We start from the raw sequence: 15,965 nt of genomic DNA on the forward strand, positions 1-15,965 counted from the left end.
TAAGAATGTGATGTTAAGAAAACTTTTCAATACACAATTTACAAGAAGTTTTTATAACATTAAATAGTTATGTTGATGTTTTAGTTTTATTTAAATTGATTAATTAAAAGACCAGAACAAACAGTTTATAGGAAGTTTTCATCAACATCAAGTAGTTATGTTTTTTTTTCAGTTTTAACTAAATTGATTAATTAAAAAAAATCATAAGAGACATGTATCATACGAATGAGTTATAGTTTTTTAAGCATGTGGTATTAGAAAATCATAATATTGGACCATGATATTGTAACATGGGATATTAACAAGTCATAAATATTAGACCATAATATTATAACAAAACTTATTTACAAATTAAAAATTTAAAAATATACTTAACATAACCATATTTTAAAACTTATTAAAACTTAATATTTTAAAACTATTTAACCATTTAATTTATACTCAAACCATTTTTTTAACTTGGAAAAAAAAGGTTAACTTAACTATCAGATAATCAAAAAAATAAAAAGTTAGCCATAAAATAATCAGAAAATAAAAAGTTAGCCATAAAATAATCAGAAGTAAACTGTTAACCATCCAATAATCAGAATAATCATAAACCATGAATGAGACCATTTGATTATATTTTAATAATAAACATTATCAGTAAACTGAAGTTTGGTTCAGTATCAATATGCAGACAATATTGAACAAATTTGATCTTTTCCAATTCCTATTATTGAAACTTAGATCATCCGTGTTTGGAAATAATTGATGAAAATTGAAACAAAGCCCTTCAATCCCTGTCATTATTCCTGCCTGGAACCAACGGAGAAGCTTGTAATCGTACTTGTACTTGTGGGTGTATAGTCGGCATTAATATTACCAGCAGGAGAGCTACTCCAGCTCCGAAGAGCATTTGGCGATGGACTTGGAGTGTACAAACTTCTCGTTCCATAAAACTCGAGCAGTTGACTGCAGATATCTCCAAGTTGAGGAATAGATATATCGAACTCCAGCCACCATGGGTTGTCTGTATCCGATGGCAACTTGACTCGGAGACACCTGGCTGCCAGATAGAAAGCCGCAGCAGCGACTCGGCGGGGTTCGAACTGGAGACACACCGTTGTCATCAATGCATCATTCACAAAGTTCCAGGAAACCTGTGCAAACTGAGAATGCCATTCTTCAGCATTGAACTTTTTGAGGGCAGAGACGAGGGGTTTGTAAGGGTTTTCGATCTCGAGATCGAAGTTAAGCGTACGGAGAACAAAATGCTCGGCCTTCAATAGTAATTGTTGCCTCTGGTGCAAAAATTTGGGATCTTCTATGAGTTTAGCAGTGGCCGAGTCTGCGTTTTCATTGATGACTTCGTAGGAAAGCACAGTCAGAACATCCATTAATTTTCGCTGCGCCGCCGTGAGTTTGTTGGCGAGGAGCAGGCAGCTGGTTGCGATTGTGTATCTGTCGTTGCGGCCGTGAGACTGGCGGAGATAGAATCGGTGGCAGAGTATGGTAGCTGTTGCAATGGTCACCTGGGGCAGCCTTAAATTCATGCCCAGGCGTTTGATGAAAGAGCAGTACGATTGCCTGAGGCGATTCTCTTTCTCTGCGTCGATTCCATCGATTCTGGAAGGGCTAGATCTGTCGATTTGGTATCTGGTGAAATACCATCCTGCGCCCAGTTCGTCAGAGTCGGCGGACATTTTTGCATGGTCGGGATTCGACACCCAGGTGGATAATGAGATGCGGTATAGAGGCAGATATTGGTAGGTGGGAGAAGCGGTGGTTTATATAGGAGGGCAAGGCTATGAGTTGTAGTCAACAAACCCATGACTTGGTCAAAGACGGAGGCATGCTGAAGAAGCGGAGGACTTATGGGCATCCCACCGAAGTTCCGAGAAATAAAAGACACCGTGGGGGCACATGGACCACCGGGTTGATAGTAATTGCCTTAAGAATAACCAGGCCAATTTATAGTGGTTTGGATAGATATGTTACGTGTAAAATTGTAAAAATTATGTATATATATATATATATTATATTAATTAGTTGGGTAATGTGATTAATACTAGATATTTAAATAACTTTAATTATTATAAAGAATTTTTTTATTGCTATAGTTTTTGTGTCCTCTTAACATGGTGACAAGCTCTTTGTCGTGGGTTGAGGAGCACTCCTTCAGGGATGGAACTGCAAGGTGGTTGTCCATCATTTAGATTTCAATGGGAATTGGTTAACTATTCAACTTCTCAGTGGCATAATTTTTGCATACGAGCTCCGATTGATGCACTTTTTGTGTCGTTGGAAAGATATATATGTGTAGAATAACATGAAATGGCTTTGCGCCAAAGAGGCAAATTTTTACCCTCTCCACCCCCTCCCCTCCCAAAAAAAAACATCGTATGATGCCTCAAAAACGCTCCCTGAAGGTTTTAGACCCCATTTGCCAAAATGGGTCCCACCTATAAAAAAAGGTCACGTAAGTTGATTCCTCCAATTTTTCCACTCCAAATGCATCGAGATGGATGAAAAGCAATATAATGATCCAATCTAGATCAATGGATCCAATCCTTAGACTATGAACACATCCCTTTCCATCGCAGGAAATGTCATGTGCATTGACATTTATTTTGAAATTTTCCTTTGAATGCCGCAAGAAAAAATGATGAGGGTAGGGAAGTACTGAATACAAAGGGTTTCACAAAGGTTCATAACAAAAGAAAATACCCAAGAATCCTCCCAATACAAGCCCCTCCAAACATAGCCCTTGTACCAAGAATAATTTCGAGGAACTTTCAAGTGAAGAGAGAGGTCCTAACCAAAATGGAGAAACGTCAAGCAATGCTAAAAAAAACCCAACCTTGATATCCTAGTTAAAGATGAATCTAAATGTAAAGAATAAATCAAAAGATCTCTCCCTCTAGGATACACAAATAACATTCTAAGCAAATAGGAAATGTAGATAGAAGAGGAAGATCTTCAACACTCTCAGGAAGAACTCCAACATGTAGAGATGGATACTGCATTAGTGGAGATTGATATCCCAACCCTCATTGTAAAAAAGGGGAAACTAGTCTAGTCGACTTCCAAATGTCACAATTGCAATAGAGACAAAAGAAGATACTAGGGAATAAATCAAACACAAGTAAATCTATCTCAAGCCCCAGTAAATCTAACATGATAGGAATAAGGGCCTTTCTCAAGATTCAAAAAGATAAATGCTACATAAAATAAAAGAAGCCACAAATCTACAAAACAAACGCTAGAGAAAGTAAGCGCATTATTGGTGGACTCAGGGAAATCCATTGCCCTGATGGAAAAGTAGTTTTCATCCCAACCCAAAATGTAAAATGAAAGTACTTTCATTGAATATAAGATGTCTCGAAGCACCATGAAAACATTGTATGCTAAAGAAAATAATAGACCAAGAGAATCTCACTGGGGTTTTCCTCCAAGAAACCAAATGTGATAAAGTTATGATTTACACGCCAGTGAAAAAAAAATTGGAATCCCTATAAAGAAAAAGTAGTACCAACTAATGATTTCTCTAGGGGTCTACGATAGTTTGGAAACTTGACCTCATCTATTTAACTAGTTTTGTTGAATTTTCCAACTTCCTCTCAACCAATTCATGTTTACTAACATGGCTCCCTAACCATTGTGTATGTAACACCCTCTTCCCACACTTACCCAAGATTACCAGTCCACTTAGGTAAATATGTGATGAAGAGTTACTATGATATGATTTGACTCCTTATATCACCTTAGGGAAGTGAAATTGATGAACCGAAACCAAACTGAACTTCCTCAAGAGCTACAAGACCTCCAGGAACTAACCAAGCAGTCTAGGTGCCCAACCCCTGAGTTAACTTAGCATTTTACTAAACTAGACCCCTAGTCGCTCCCATGATAAGGCCTCCATGTGATTGAAACCCTTCATTCACTCCCACAGGCTTGCTTCCCAATGACTACAGTATTTTTCGAATAATTATGTGCCAGTGACCATAGGATTTAAGCCACTTTTTCAGGGCTATGACCTAGGCCTATGCCCATAAGTTAATGAAACACTTAGAAGTGATAAATAACAAGAAGAAAAGGTCTCTAATGAAAAACTTCAACAAGGACCTAGCCTAACCCATCCTAGCCATGACAGACATTTCGTCAAACACGTCACATGAAACACATTTGAACATAGGGGCCTCATACTTATCTGAGATTCGTCAAGAAGATCTGATTCCCTCTCACACTAGTTGAATTATCATCTATTAAGTCATACATTCATTAACATTTCATTTACTAAACAAAACATGGTGAGAGCCATTACTCAAGTTTGTCATAAAATCATGCTTATGACCAACATATAACCATATAAACTACAATAATAGAGTAACCATCAAAACCACATAATAGCAAGTACATTTACACATGAAATACAAGGGGAAAATAACTCTTATTAACATATGAAAAATCCAACCAAATCAGGGACTTCCACATACCACCAGACCATAGATTGGTCTGAACCAAATCATTCTTTTAGCCAATCACCCATGTACCATATTCCAAGCATGAATGTAGGACTCACATCAAAACTGACCATTCTTCTTAGGCTTTATCGCATATTCTACCAAAGCCAATCAAGGATTTCTAGGCCTGAATCAATCACCTATACAACCAGGATTTACCGTATATCCTGCCAAGGGATTCCTAGGCCCAAACAAGAAACATACACTACCAAGCTTTACCGCAATCCCACCATATACCAGTCCACGGATCATTAGGCATATACAAGCATGAATGCCTCCAGATATCTCCACCTAAGTTGTGAAGAATTTTGCCATCTCCACCCTCAAGCTCTATCACATATCCCACCATATAGTAGTCTGGGGATTTCTAGGCCTTTGGGAACTTTCCTGAGACAACCTCACTCAGTTTTTGAAATGTAAAAATTAATGTGTAGATTCAATATTAGTCATGAAATTTACTAAATCACAATACTTGAAGCTACTTTACTCATCTAGGGAAAACAATTCATGATCAAGAACACATATCATAAACATGCACAAAGATATAACACACACACAACGAGATTTATCTAGGCGAAATAAACTACTCAAAACCCCTTATTATCTGTATTGCATTAATCAAAGAATAGAGAAGAAATACAATGCTTTCTCAAGCCTGAGAAACCTCTGCAAGTGTATAGTATATCCCTCTGCATGACTAACTGAACCTGTCCCAACACTTAGCCAATTCCAAGCCTACCCAACTCCTATTTCCTTGTGTTTTTCCCTTGGGAAATTGCAACTATTTTTTAGGAATTTCACACCAAGGAATTGTTCAATAGCTTTAGGTCAATCTCTGATTGCATGCGCCACCTGTACACATGGGAATATGCTACAACTGATAGTACACTTCCTTGAAATCTCTATCTCAACTAGGTAACTTGAATTCTCTGCATGCAACAATTATTTTGGGTTGATTGTTCAGTTAACTGGTTGATCACTCAGTGCAGTTGAAGTTTCACATCCACAACCTGACCTCCACTAATTCTTCTAACAATTAGAACTAGTTAAATTTACAATAACTTAAATTCATTGAAATAGTTGATTGCTACAAATTAGCAATCAATCATGTAGAACTCAACTCAAGTGTCTCCAACTCAAATTAACTAAGTCAACTGAGTGACAAGAGCCGTGTCACCTCAGTTAACTACCTCCAAGTATTCTTCTGAAATAGAAATTCGAATTTTAATCTAGCTTGACCAAGGAAAATTCAAAACTAGATTTTCATATTGCATTTTCAACACTTCCTCTCAACAAGAAAGGGATTATCGGATACCCCAATCCTGTCTCTATGGAGCTCGAATTTTCCTCTTGAAAAATCCTTTGTCAAAAAATTTTCATCTTGTTCCTCTGTAAGAATATATTCCAACAACATGATCTGCCTCTGCACACAATCTTGTAGAGGGTGATACCAGATGTCAATATGCTTTCATAGATCATGGAATACATGATTCTCGTAGAGTTTGATACAACTATGATTATCACAGTAAATCATTGTAGGATCCATCCTCTGACCAAATAACCCAACAAGAATCTTTGTCATCTAGATTTCCTCTCATATTTCTTGACTTGTAGCCATGTATTATGCTTCTACTGAGCCAAGTGCCACAAGTCGTTGCTTCCTGCTGTACCAAGAAATCATTGTTGACCTAACACTGAAAATTCCTCCTTATGTGCTCTTCCTATCTGATGGAATCCACACCCAATCTGCATCTATGAAGCCTTGCAGCTTCACTCCCTCTATCTGTATATACCAAATAACAAACATAGTAGTGCCTCTAAGGTATGTCATCACATTCTTTTCTTCCTTCCAATACAATTTGGTTGTCTTAACCATTGCTTGACTAAGTTGGTTAACTGCATAACACATGTCTAGTTGTGTTTTCACTAAGAACATAAGTGAACCCACAAGATTCTTGTAAACGGTAACCTCCACTACTTCACTTGAAGTAACATCATCTTTCCTCCAGTTTCCATGTAGAGGAGTCTCCATGGGTTTGATATTCTCCATGTGGAACTTCTTCAGTATCTCATAAGCATACTTCCCTTGAGAGACAAGTAGTTCCCTATATCCTTTCCATACTTCCAAACCAAGAAATTAATGCATGAGTCCCATGTCCTTCATCTCGAATTCTCTTGCAAAATCCTCTTTATAATAATTGATCAACTTCTCATCACCAACTAAAATTAAATCATTGACATACAACACAATAATCAATAATTTACCTATAACCATAATTAAAGGTTTGCATCTGCTTCACTTTTGGTGAAGCCCAACTTGATGAAATAGTTTTCGATCCTAGTGTACCAAGCACAGGATTTTTTCTTGAGTCCATACAATACTCTCTTGAGTCTGCACACATGAGGCTCCCTGTCAAAGGTCTCAAACACCTCTAGTTACTCAATATACACCTCCTCCTCAATAAATCCATTGATGAATTTTCTTTTCACATCCATCTGGTGGATCTTCCACCCCATCTATGCTAATAATGCTAGAATTGACCTGATGGATGACTACCTTGTTACTGGAGAAAAGGTTTCCTCATAGTCAATTCCCTCAACCTGAAAGAACCCATTGGCCACAAATTTGGCCTTTGTTTCTCTATGCTTCCATCTACTTCCTTCTTTACCTTGTAAATCCATCTCGAACCAACCACTAATATGTGTGATGTTCTTGGGACAACTTCCCAAACATTGTTTCTGACAATGGAATCATATTCCTCTACCATAACATCAACCCATACTGTTTGATCTATATCTTCCTCGAATGAGGATGGCCCAATATCTATAAGCTCACTCATCAAAGCCATGTAGACAGTGTATCGATCCAGTGACCTTCTCTGTCTGGGTGCTCCCACATTCTCTCTAGCATCATGCAATAATCTATCAACTTCCTTGGTTCACTTCCTTCCTTCTCTGGATGTCTTTGCTTGAGTGGATGTCTCCACTAAATGTTCCTCTACTTGTGGTTGCTCCACAACTTTTTAAGGTTCTTCCTTTGGAGCCAAAATCTCCAAATCATGCTTCAATTGAAGATCCCTCTCAAGAGAACACCTCGGTGCCTTCTCGACATCAAATTTCACATCCCTTCTGACCATTTTCATCCTGTGGGATGGAAAGTACACATGATAGTTGTGAGGTGTTTTTGTGTACCCCATAAATATGATCAACTATGTAGTTGGATCTAGCTTTTTCCTTGATTCCTTATAAACATGATAGTAAACTGATGATCCAAAGATCCCAAAGTGTGACACATCTGGATTCTTCCCTAAAAAAGATTCCTTTGGTGTGCTCATGCCAAGAATCCTGTGAGGAATCTTGTTCTACAAATTGACCATTATGTTTCATTGTTATCAGGAAATCTTAGACTCGGAGTTGCTAGTCCCACTAAGACTGGTAGCTATCTTAGAAAGAAACAAACTAAAACTGCTTTCGCTTTCCTTTATGAGAGGTAGATAAGAGGGGAACAAAGGACACCAACCTTAGTCTTGCACTTGGTTCCTTGCTTGGTTCCTCTCCCTTCTGACAGATCCTTGCCGCTTTTCCTTTGTCTACCCAGCTTGAAAGAGCAACTGTGGAATCAAAGCAGCATAATGCTATCGAAGAATAGAGATCTAAAATCATAAACAATATAGGACCAAAAACATATTGACCACACAAATGCATATATCATCAAACATACAAGAATGTGGAGGAAAACTTGAATAGCTTTATTAATATCAATAATATCAAAGAGGATTACTACCAATTATTCTGACCCAGTGTCATCCTCCAAGCATGAAAGCCCCTCTTCACCTCATGAAAAGCTTAGATCACCCAACACTATGATATTCAACTAAGAAAACAACAATACTTCCTTACAAGATACAAAATTCCAGCCTCTAGATCTCTGGGATGAGGGATCCATATATAGATGATTACAGGGGGGTGAGTCAGCTTCTGGGATTTTGATTAGTGTCCTCTCTTTGATAGTTCTTTATTCCACTTGGAGATTGATGATCTCTTACTCATACTTGGGCGAATTCAGAGAGGAAAGTGTCACAGGAGAAGTTTCTAGAAGATTCCATGATGATCCACCTTGCAAACTGTCTCTGCCATTTGTCTACTCTCGCCCATTTCATCCTACAGAAGGGCTTTCTAGTATGCATCGTACCCTCTACACTAGGCAGGTGAGATTCATCGCACCCTCTGCACTGGGTAGTCTGTATGGTCCAACTTTGACTAGTTCTGAGCAGTTTTCTGTGGAGAACTTTTGGGAGATGATGTAATCAGTTGACCTTGCTCCTTTAGGGTGTGAAGCAACACTTTTAGGGACTTAGGAGCCCTTGGTTTATGGACATGTATGGTTTGGGTTGCAGTGCCAAAAAATGTCTATAACAGTTGCCCCCTAAAGCATGAGGTCGTTAATCTTTTGATGTCGGGTGAAATGCTTTATCATGAGGATCCGAAGTTTTCTCGAGCTGGAAAGTGACCTGTAATAAGATACAATACAATACATTATCTTCATAATATTTTTCCTGATCTAGCTGAGGCGGGCATTCCCATGCTCAGTTTTATAAATTCATTTTCATGTACATAAGACAGACAACCGTCTGTGTGGCAGACTGATGATTCTGATAGAGCCATCATCCTTTGATTTGGATGATCATCTGTGCAGCAATGATGTACATTTGATGTCTTTATTTTCTTGAATATATCGTAGCCCGAATGGATGAAACTAGATCCGGGGTCTTCAAACTCGTCCAATCTACACTCAGAGTACAAGTCGATCCAAGTGAAAGATGTTTTGGAGTCGAACATGGAAAGACATCACCTAATTACCAACCACTGATGTAAGCTGTTAACAGGCACGAGAGGAATCACCGATAATGATGATGAACCTCAAGGTACTACAGTACAATTCACGTGGTGTGAAAAGGGGACTTGGTGTCGAACACCACGCAAAATCTTTCGGTCAAAGGCCATTGATGTAAACCTGTCGCCGGAAGTGAGAAACTTGCCATTGAGGCATGCAAGATTCAAAGTACTAAAACTGTTGTTCCTAAGTTGACTTCTTGGATAATGAGTTGATGTCGACAAGAAGCAACCGTCGTAGGAGGGCCTTAATGAATCCCACATTTACGACACGGAACGGAGTAAATGATTTTGGAGATGAAAACTATCTGATGATACAGGGTTCAGGGTGGCAGTCATGAAAGAATGGAGCGTGAATGTATTGCAGCGGATGAGACACAGGTGAATTCTTTGAGCGACTTCTCTTGAACATACCGGTGACACTGACATGGATTGGTAGCGTTAACCCCAAATATGGATGGTGCGATGGACCAATGGTGATATGACCGGTGAACGGAATAACCCAACCTGACTCGGATGTGGAGTGAAAGTGTCATGTTCAAGAGCGACTTGCTACTAATAAAGTTTCTTCAAGTTTTCTTCCCAAGTTTTCCCCGGTCATTGCTGACTAGTACCTCTTTATTTTTATCAAGCTTGAGGAGGATAACATATGCTTGTTCTATAATTTTCCCTTCGAGAAAACCCGTCGCTATGTTTTAACGAGCCTAGTGACAGTGAAACTCGTTCTTGTTTATATGGACAAGTTTGTCACTATTTGGTTTTAACGAGTTTAACGACAAAGATAACTCAGTCCTTTTCAATTTTAGAGAGCCTGAAAGGGACGTAAGGAAACTCCAATAATCCTTTTTCGTCATATAATCCCTTAAGTCTAAAAAAGTATAAAATAACATGAAAGGGATGGGTAATTTTAACAAGTCGAACAAAACAAGTGCTCGATCTTTTTGTGTAATAATCCCTCAGGTCCAAAAAGATTAAAATCTAGAGGGATAGCACTCCCGGTAGCTTTAAAGAGCTGGAGAGGCAAACTACTCGACAATATTTTCATATTTTACGAGTCAGACGAAAAGAGCTTAAAGGAGACTCGTTTTTCGAGGAACGAGTGATAATTTTAGGTAGCAGCTGAATCCATGTAAGGTTTAGAATTTTCCAATCACGGCAGTGTCACAAGGATGGCTAACAGGATCACTCTTCGTAACTGTTCCTCAAAAGGGGTAAACAATCAAATGGAGGTGAATGATCGGCTAAAACAGAGTGGAGGTGATGGTAAGAACATGACCAGGGCTCAAAAGCTGATGATAATGCATTCACAATGGTTATTTACCGAGGATTGGTTCATTTTTTAATGAGCTTAAACTCTGGTGGAACATATGCTCATTACTAGGTTTATTTTTTAACGAGCTTGAACTTCGCATAAAACTGCTCATGGCAGGTTTATTTTTTAACGAGCTTGAACCTTGCGGTAACATTGCTCATGGCGTAGTTTATTTTTTAATGAGCTTGAACCATACGACAACATATGCTCAGATTCAGTTTCATGTTTACACAAGCTTGAAACGAAAAACTATGCTTGTTATAAGTTCGCATGCCCCCAACATAATGACACAAATCGAGGTGCATGCCCCCCAAGCTTCATTGCATTCAACGTGGTGGTTGGAATGAAGGTTTACCTTTGAGATCTTTGAAAGACTTGACTTGGATTTTACGAGATCGTAATCAAAGACTCAATTTGGAAAGGGAGTTGTTTCATTTTTTAATGAGGTTGACACAGTAAAAGAACTATCCTCATGGCGACCTTTGATCACAACTCATAAGGGGTCATGAAGGAAAGATCTGGTTCCAATGCCCCTAGTACATAATGTACGACATCACTGAATTGATCGTCAGATGATGTAGCTATGGTAGGGCTTGGAGTCAGTGCTTCGCGATGATCCACACTATCAAAATTTTTAGAGTTCTTCTTCATATTTGTTGATGTAGAAGATATCAAGTGACAGGTTTCCACTGTGGCCACTTCCGCCAGATTAATTAGAGGTGGAAGGGAAAAAGTCCCCATTAAGGAAGGGCCTTTTAGGAGACCTACTCCAATATTTTGAAGTGATTGAGAGCTTCCATGGATCAATGGAATGCTTCTAGTAACTTTAGAACTATTGGGGAGAAAGGTTTGTTGATCAATGATTTTAATTCCTCCTTGAAAGGGAATGAAATCTTTCTAAAGTAAGTTGACACAACAACAACCATAGCATAAATCCAGTGCCTTCCCAGTAGGATATTATAATCGAGGTTTCCATTGATAACTTCGACATCAATTTCTACTGTCTTGCCCCCCAGTTCAACTTTCAAGTTACTTAATATCCCATACAGCGTGTATGTTCTTCCATCGAACATTTTTAAAGTCGTTGATGATTGCGACAAGGGTGGTGAGCCTAAAGTTTTCCAGCAACTCATTGACATAATACATGTAGATGCCCCCTCATCAATAATTGTTTGATGAATAGTTTTGTTGAGGGCTTTCACTTGAATGAGGAAAGCGAGCTGAGCTGGTAACTGCAGGTCATATACTTTTTGATTAAGGGCCACAAGATTAGAATCCGATGGGTCAATCCCACCTATTGCTCATAATAGAGCCTGCTTCTGCGAGGGGAAATTTTGCAGTACCTCAAGTGTCGACATAGTGGATGGCGATTGGGCTAGGTCCTCTACTATATTATAATTCTGTACTTCTCTGGCACAAGGATTAAATGTCGATTTGTGCAATACTCCCTTTGGCAGCTTTATCATTAGCTCGGGAATCATGGGTGGCACAACTCCGGTCGAAGTTGTTGTTGAACTACTAGGTTGATCATTAGCCTTGTTTTTCGACAACTGTGGATTCTTGTAATCTTTATTCCTTGTCGATATCAAAGCATCATTTTCCTGTTTTGAAATAGACAACATAAACACTTGGGATGGGGAAGCATGATCACTAGCAACCAGGTTTATTTCTGGGCTCAGAAATGGATTAGTCAACACCATCGAGGTTTTTGAATTCTTGAAGAATTTTCTAAGCTTAGCTTTATATGGACACTCCCTTGTCCAATGATCCTCATCACATATAAGGCATGGACGATTTGGTTTCCTATCTCCAGAAGGGTTTGCAGAAGATTTTTCAGGGGACGACTCCTCCTGTTTCTTCTTCTTCCCTTTCTTTTTCTTCTTGCCTCCTAGTTGCTTGGTTTCTTTGCCTTTGTCAATCAATACGGCATTTACTTCCGAGGCGAGAAGTTCTTCATTTGCATTTTGACCTGAAACCGTACGGGCCTTCTTCGACTTAGCCTTTACGGTTTTCGTGCTGGTCGTTCCTATCACGTCGTCCCCAGCATGAGAGTCTTTGTTTGATTTAGGAGAGGGAGGAACAGAAAATTCTGGTCTAGGAGCATCAGGGATTTTATCATAGAGCATGCCAGACTAAGTATAGATCAAATCTAAATATTATGCACGAGAAATGACTTGCTCTTCAATGACGACTCCTCCCTTTGCCACGTCTTCCGTAATAGAAGATAATAATGACTTGATAAACCATTTAGCCAACAGCTGATCAGGAACATATGTTTTTACCATTCTACGATGACGTCGCCACACATGAATATGATCAGATATGTGAGTGGCTGTCGTTTGCTTGAAATTGGTAAGAATTTTTGTTCCCGTTTTGTACCTTATGGGTAACTGAAAATGGGTTAAAAAGGTTGTGGCTAGGGTACTGAAGTTATGAAACGAAGCTCTAGGCAATTCGATATACCATTTTGCTGCCGAACTAGTTAACGTTCACTGAAAAAGGTGAAGGCTAATCGAATCATCATTTAGAGTGTTAGATGAACACCATAGATGAAAGGTCATCACATGATTTGACGGGTCTTCACCCAGATTTCCATTAAATTTAGGAATATCTGATGGAAGTTTATGAGGAATCGCTGGCCACCAAGGGGCATAAGTGATTGGATCGTTTGTTAGCCGATTTAGATCAGTAACTCTAAAGTTTCCACGAAGGGCAACTGTTGATTCAGGTTCGACAAAGCATACCCAGGATAAGATGGGATTGACTAAGCAGTGGGTCTTTGCATACCAGCATACTGCATTTGATGTTGATAAATTTGGTAAGGTTTATGGGCATAACCATTATAAAATGGTTGATGTTGACCGTTTTGAATATATGGCTGTCTATTACTTGTAAATATTTGGTACTCAGATCCTTGGTAAACTTGTTGGAATTGTGGTTGTTGATATTGCACCAGCCATGGTTGTGAGACCATGTGTTGTTGTCTAATACTGGCTGTTTGACCAAGATGAGGGGTAATGGTACCCATTTGAGCCTGGGTCACTCCAGTTAAGCAGCCACTAATTGATGATTATGGTGGCGTCGTAGAGACAGGGGGTTGTTGGATTGCGACCTGAGAGACTTGAGGTTGGCATACAACAGGCAACGCTTGTACTTGCGACACCGTCACAATAGCCGGTGTAGTCGGGATATTTGACATAGGTAGGATTTGTTGCATTGAGTATACAACCCTTGGTTGTTGAGGCAATATTGGCATCCAACCACTGGATGTAATTCTAGCATAACCTGAATTTTGTTGTGAACTCTTGTATGTTTGACCTCGAAGAGGAGACAATGAAAGGGCATATTTCCCCCCATACGGCGGTAATCTGGTGCTTAAGGGAATGATTTTCCTTTCAGGACCGGATTGCCCAAATTGACATTGCAAAGGATCAATTTGCTGAGACTCAACATAAGAGATTCCAGATATTATCCCAGACGAACAAACAGGAAAAGACCATACTGTCAAAACAACCCCTGGATGGATTCCATCCAGTGATTTAGAGCTAGTTGCGACAGACGATATGCCGGTGAACATTGTTGGAGTGGCAGCAGGAAGTTCTACTGCTGATGTGTCGGATGACACAGTCCTAGATGTCGACGGTTTTTCAGACATATCTAGTCTATCCAAAAGATTTCCTAGTGATTCTACAGGAACTTCCGATAATGGTAGAGTAATTTCTGATGAAGAAGGATATAGGGTGATCCCAACTCCAAAATGCAATGGAGTACTAGATGGAGGATCCTCCACAATCTCTTCTATAGCAATTAAACCATGTGGAAGAGGTAGACCGTCAGGTCCATAAAATATTTCTGGTGCCGAAGAAGGTATAGATTTTGAAGCAACAAATGTTTGAGGAATAATACCTTAGAAATGAGCTGCAGATGGAGCCGGTTCAGGGATAGAAGTGTTTACCTTCACACTAGGATCAGTTCTACTATCCTCTGGTGGCTGCAGAACTTCTTCTGTAAAGGCAGGGGTACCAGAAATGTTTGGAGTAACTAGAGTCTCCGAGCATGTTGGAACACTTGTTCCAACCAGACCAGGAGACTTTGAACCGATTAAATGAGTTCGCTTTGTCAGGAATAGTTTTGATTCTAGAGACAAATATGGTTGACTCGTAAATCTCCGTGAACGACGGGGTTTCAATTGACTTTCTTCCACAATTGCGGATTACTCGATCAACTAAAAATAAAGGGGAAAATGTTTCCGAATTAAATGAATTTTAAACACTTTGACACAACTTGTTTTTACAATTTTTAAGAGTCGAGAAAAAATAAAAGATGACTTTAGTCACCTTCGATTTTTAATGAGCCTGAAGTGACAAGTGCTCAGATGGACCTTTTCCTTTAAGGAGTTTGAAAAGGAACGAAAGAGACTACTCTGGAAATCTAGATAGAGGGCTTACCAAACCAATTGCAAAACTGCAGACTACTTTTTACGGTACGGCAGTCAATCTTCCTGAATTCTGTGTTCAGTGCATTGCGATCGATAGGGCGGCAGACACGACTTCCTATGGATAAAGGATATAGCCTATTGCGGTCTCCCAATATATACTCGACGATACATGGGAGCACAAGTCCGTACTGGCACTTGTTGTCTCAAAGAGGAGGAATCACCCAACCAACAGTGAAAGCTACAGTTACCAGGCTTTATGATGCCGGAATACGTCTGTAGCCTAGACTTCTAGATGTTGTGTGTTAGGTTCCAAAGTGTTTTTATGTTCATTGAATTTATTTTACAGTTGACCTTTCTTAAGAAATTTTCCTTTCAGGTTCACCACGTGATGTAGATATACAATTCCTAAAATGAAATCTAAGATGATAAACAATCATTTAATCTTCTTTTTGCAATGAAAATCCTAGCTACTAAAGAAAGAGAGATGATATTCTTTCAACATAGAGCAGAGAGCACACACTAGATGCACTTTCCTAAATCAAACCAACAAGCAGTCTAAATGCAAATGCACATGCATGTATTTTTTTTTAGCCTTCTTAATGTGTGAATGACAAGAAGAATGCTAAGTACAAATCTGAATTATCTTTTCAAAGCAACAATACTAACAAATTTCTCTTCAAGAACAAAAGGAAGATAATGACGACACTTTACGATTTTGAATTGAAAACTGCTTTCGACACTTGAAAAACTACTAATTCAAATAAAATACAAGAGTAACTGTATAATCGACCATCAAGAACAATAGTATTCTTTTATT

The 15,965-nt window shown here is 39.0% G+C and overlaps 1 pseudogene; it reads right to left on the reverse strand.

Moving 5' to 3' along the window:
• Positions 1-788: 788 nt before the first annotated feature.
• LOC149239923 (cyclin-T1-4 pseudogene) lies at positions 789-1,685 on the reverse strand (annotated as a pseudogene).
• Between the last annotated feature and the right edge of the window lie 14,280 nt (positions 1,686-15,965).

The sequence above is a fragment of the Pinus tabuliformis genome, chromosome 8 (genome assembly GCF_031772625.1).
Source record: "Pinus tabuliformis cultivar Carrire ecotype Pingquan chromosome 8, CPIR1, whole genome shotgun sequence".
NCBI lineage: Eukaryota > Viridiplantae > Streptophyta > Pinopsida > Pinales > Pinaceae > Pinus > Pinus tabuliformis.